At 34.4% G+C, this 5508-nt stretch overlaps 2 non-coding genes across 2 annotated transcripts; both read right to left on the bottom strand.

The window, feature by feature from the left end:
• Positions 1 to 1251: 1251 nt before the first annotated feature.
• Positions 1252 to 1325, bottom strand: TRNAN-AUU (transfer RNA asparagine (anticodon AUU)). The gene has a single exon. It is a non-coding gene; the product is annotated as a tRNA-Asn (tRNA).
• A 3432-nt stretch (positions 1326 to 4757) lies between these two features.
• On the bottom strand, positions 4758 to 4831 carry TRNAN-AUU (transfer RNA asparagine (anticodon AUU)). Its single transcript has one exon. It is a non-coding gene; the product is annotated as a tRNA-Asn (tRNA).
• Positions 4832 to 5508: the final 677 nt, after the last annotated feature.

A 5508-nucleotide genomic window follows, 5' to 3' on the forward strand; every position in this document is an offset into this window, starting at 1 on the left:
TACCCTACACCAAAACAGGGGGTTTGAAATTTTGACTTGTCTACTTAAAGATCACCAAAATCTGATAACAAGGTCAATTAGGTCCCTGGGTGGGATTGAACCACCAACCTTTTGGTTAATAGCTGTACATACTAACTGATTGCGCCACAGAGACACTTTGCAAAAGTCCATACTGACAAAGGCTAATAAGCATTCATCTAAAACGTTTCCTAGAAAAACTTTAAAAAGTCAATAATCTGGAGAGTTTTTGTAAGATGTTTCTTCCATCAACCAACGAAGAAACACATTGGTACTTTCCCATGATGAGTGAGTGCTTCAGGATCTCTTGAATTTACATGTGCAGCAGAGTACTGCAATGGAAGCATGCTGGGCCCATAACCCAGAGGTAGGCAGATTGAAACTATCCTCTGCTATATGCATTTTTTTTTTTGTTAATTAAAGTAATCCAAAACTGGGATTGATATTTTGTCTCTTTTATTTTTACTTAAAGTACAATAACTTTTACCATTTTAATTTGTTTTAATAGTATATTGACAGTATTGTTTTCTTTCAAAAATCCACTTCATTTTCTTTACCCTATTATTAAAATGGTAATTGACAAAAACAAACTACATTGTCACCAGAAGAGCAATACAAAATGTACAAGTGATATATTAAAATCATCTTTCCAGCTTGAATTTCAATGTTGCATTGGGTCAACAATTTTGTGAGAAACATCTTCACCCTTAAATAAAGATTTTCTTAATTCCTTACCTGTGTGCTAATTAGATATCACCTTGTTTTCACATTAAACAGACTTCCACATGAGAAAGCAGCAAGGATGCAGTGGCGTTAATGTTTCCTGGTGTCAACTTGTATTATTTCAGTAGACATTGAAATGAGGATGCATCTTGCTGCCTTTCCAATGAAGCAAGTTTAATTTAGTAATAGGTGAAAAACCATCCTTACAAAGGTGTTAATCAGAGACTTGGCTTTGTGGACACTTTTCAGAGAACAAATTTGTTAGCATAAAAATAAAGCCAGAAAATGAAGAGCTGTTTAATCACTCGATTGGATTTTTCTGCCAGCATATTTTTTTTCTCTGCAACCCACTGCTAAATTGTGCTTCCTAGCTGTTTTTTATAAAATCACTGAATCAAATCTAACTCTGATTACATCAGAGAAGGCCATGTACCCTACACCATAAGATGAGGTATGAAATTTTGACTTGTCTACTTAAATATCACCAAAATCTGATCACAAGGTTAATTATGTCCCTGGGTGGGATTGAACCACCAACCTTTTGGTTAATAGCCAAACACACTAACCGATTGCACCACAGAGACACTTTGCAAAAGTCCATACTGACAAAGGCTAATAAGCATTCATCTAAAACGTTTCCTAGAAAAACTTTAAAAAGTCAATAATCTGGAGAGTTTTTGTAAGATGTTTCTTCCATCAACCAACGAAGAAACACATTGGTACTTTCCCATGATGAGTGAGTGCTTCAGGATCTCTTGCACTTACATGTGCAGCAGAGTACTGCAATGGAAGCATGCTGGGCCCATAACCCAGAGGTAGGCAGATTGAAACTATCCTCTGCTATATGCATTTTTTTGTTTGTTAATTAAAGTAATCCAAAACTGGGATTGATATTTTGGCTCTTTTATTTTTACTTAAAGTACAATAACTTTTACCATTTTAATTTGTTTTAATAGTATATTGACAGTATAGTTTTCTATCAAAAATCCACTTAATTTTCTTTACCCTGTTATTAAAATGGTAATTGACAAAAAAACTACATTGTCACCAGAAGAGCAATACAAAATGTACAAGTGATATATTAAAATCATCTTTCCAGCTTGAATTTCAATGATGCATTGGGGCAACAATTTTGTGAGAAACATCTTCACCCTTAAATAAAGATTTTCGTAATTCCTTACCTGTGTGCTAATTAGATACCACCTTGTTTTCACATTAAACAGACTTCCACATGAGAAAGCAGCAAGGATGCAGTGGCGTTAATGTTTCCTGGTGTCAACCTGTATTATTTCAGTAGACATTGAAATGAGGATACATCTTGCTGCCTTTCCAATGAAGCAAGTTTAATTTAGTAATAGGTGAAAAACCATCCCTACAAAGGTGTTAATCAGAGACTTGGCTTTGTGGACACTTTTCAGAGAACAAATTTGTTAGCATAAAAATAAAGCCAGAAAATAAAGAGCTCTTTAATCACTCGATTGGATTTTTCTGCCAGCATATTTTTTTTCTCTGCAACCCACTGCTAAATTGTGCTTCCTAGCTGTTTTTTATAAAATCACTGAATCAAATCTAACTCTGATTACATCAGAGAAGGCCAGGTACCCTACACAATAAGAGGGGGTTTGAAATTTTGACTTGTCTACTTAAATATCACCAAAATCTGATCACAAGGTCAATTACGTCCCTGGGTGGGATTGAACCACCAACCTTTTGGTTAATAGCCGAACACACTAACCGATTGCGCCACCGAGACACTTTGTAAACAGTACATACTGACAAAGGCTAATAAGCATACATCTAGAACGTTTCCTAGAAAAATATTAAAAAATCAATAATCTGGAGAGTTTTTGTAAGATGTTTCTTCCATCAACCAATGAATAAACACATTGGTACTTTCCCATGATGAGTGAGTGCTTCAGGATCTCTTGCACTTACATGTGCAGCAGAGTACTGCAATGGAAGCATGCTGGACCCATAACCCAGAGGTAGGCAGATTGAAACTATCCTTTGCTATATGCATTTTTTTTGTTAATTTAAGTAATCAAAACTGGGATTGATATTTTTGCTCTTTTATTTTTACTTAAAGTACAATAACTTTTACCATTTTAATTTGTTTTAATAGTATATTGACAGTATAGTTTTCTTTCAAAAATCCACTTAATTTTCTTTACCCGATTATTAAAATGGTAATTGACAAAAAAAACTACATTGTCACCAGAAGAGCAATACAAAATGTACAAGTGATATATTAAAATCATCTTTCCAGCTTGAATTTCAATGATGCATTGGGGCAACGATTTTGTGAGAAACATCTTCACCCTTAAATAAAGATTTTCTTAATTCCTTACCTGTGTGCTAATTAGATATCACCTTGTTTTCATATTAAACAGACTTTTACATGAGAAAGCAGCAAGGATGCAGTGGCGTTAATGTTTCCTGGTGTCAACCTGTATTATTTCAGTAGACATTGAAATGAGGATGCATCTTGCTGCCTTTCCAATGAAGCAAGTTTAATTTAGTAATAGGTGAAAAACCATCCTTACAAAGGTGTTAATCAGAGACTTGGCTTTGTGGACACTTTTCAGAGAACAAATTTGTTAGCATAAAAATAAAGCCAGAAAATAAAAAACTGTTTAATCACTCAATTGGATTTTTCTGCCAGCATATTTTTTTTCTCTGCAACCCACTGCTAAATTGTGCTTCCTAGCTGTTTTTATAAAATCACTGAATAAAATCTAACTCTGATTACATCAGAGAAGGCCAGGTACCCTACACCAAAACAGGGGGTTTGAAATTTTGACTTGTCTACTTAAAGATCACCAAAATCTGATAACAAGGTCAATTAGGTCCCTGGGTGGGATTGAACCACCAACCTTTTGGTTAATAGCTGTACATACTAACTGATTGCGCCACAGAGACACTTTGCAAAAGTCCATACTGACAAAGGCTAATAAGCATTCATCTAAAACGTTTCCTAGAAAAACTTTAAAAAGTCAATAATCTGGAGAGTTTTTGTAAGATGTTTCTTCCATCAACCAACGAAGAAACACATTGGTACTTTCCCATGATGAGTGAGTGCTTCAGGATCTCTTGAATTTACATGTGCAGCAGAGTACTGCAATGGAAGCATGCTGGGCCCATAACCCAGAGGTAGGCAGATTGAAACTATCCTCTGCTATATGCATTTTTTTTTTTGTTAATTAAAGTAATCCAAAACTGGGATTGATATTTTGTCTCTTTTATTTTTACTTAAAGTACAATAACTTTTACCATTTTAATTTGTTTTAATAGTATATTGACAGTATTGTTTTCTTTCAAAAATCCACTTCATTTTCTTTACCCTATTATTAAAATGGTAATTGACAAAAACAAACTACATTGTCACCAGAAGAGCAATACAAAATGTACAAGTGATATATTAAAATCATCTTTCCAGCTTGAATTTCAATGTTGCATTGGGTCAACAATTTTGTGAGAAACATCTTCACCCTTAAATAAAGATTTTCTTAATTCCTTACCTGTGTGCTAATTAGATATCACCTTGTTTTCACATTAAACAGACTTCCACATGAGAAAGCAGCAAGGATGCAGTGGCGTTAATGTTTCCTGGTGTCAACTTGTATTATTTCAGTAGACATTGAAATGAGGATGCATCTTGCTGCCTTTCCAATGAAGCAAGTTTAATTTAGTAATAGGTGAAAAACCATCCTTACAAAGGTGTTAATCAGAGACTTGGCTTTGTGGACACTTTTCAGAGAACAAATTTGTTAGCATAAAAATAAAGCCAGAAAATGAAGAGCTGTTTAATCACTCGATTGGATTTTTCTGCCAGCATATTTTTTTTCTCTGCAACCCACTGCTAAATTGTGCTTCCTAGCTGTTTTTTATAAAATCACTGAATCAAATCTAACTCTGATTACATCAGAGAAGGCCATGTACCCTACACCATAAGATGAGGTATGAAATTTTGACTTGTCTACTTAAATATCACCAAAATCTGATCACAAGGTTAATTATGTCCCTGGGTGGGATTGAACCACCAACCTTTTGGTTAATAGCCAAACACACTAACCGATTGCACCACAGAGACACTTTGCAAAAGTCCATACTGACAAAGGCTAATAAGCATTCATCTAAAACGTTTCCTAGAAAAACTTTAAAAAGTCAATAATCTGGAGAGTTTTTGTAAGATGTTTCTTCCATCAACCAACGAAGAAACACATTGGTACTTTCCCATGATGAGTGAGTGCTTCAGGATCTCTTGCACTTACATGTGCAGCAGAGTACTGCAATGGAAGCATGCTGGGCCCATAACCCAGAGGTAGGCAGATTGAAACTATCCTCTGCTATATGCATTTTTTTGTTTGTTAATTAAAGTAATCCAAAACTGGGATTGATATTTTGGCTCTTTTATTTTTACTTAAAGTACAATAACTTTTACCATTTTAATTTGTTTTAATAGTATATTGACAGTATAGTTTTCTATCAAAAATCCACTTAATTTTCTTTACCCTGTTATTAAAATGGTAATTGACAAAAAAACTACATTGTCACCAGAAGAGCAATACAAAATGTACAAGTGATATATTAAAATCATCTTTCCAGCTTGAATTTCAATGATGCATTGGGGCAACAATTTTGTGAGAAACATCTTCACCCTTAAATAAAGATTTTCGTAATTCCTTACCTGTGTGCTAATTAGATACCACCTTGTTTTCACATTAAACAGACTTCCACATGAGAAAGCAGCAAGGATGCAGTGGCGTT

This window comes from Pseudophryne corroboree, unplaced genomic scaffold (assembly GCF_028390025.1).
Source record: "Pseudophryne corroboree isolate aPseCor3 unplaced genomic scaffold, aPseCor3.hap2 scaffold_1141, whole genome shotgun sequence".
NCBI lineage: Eukaryota > Metazoa > Chordata > Amphibia > Anura > Myobatrachidae > Pseudophryne > Pseudophryne corroboree.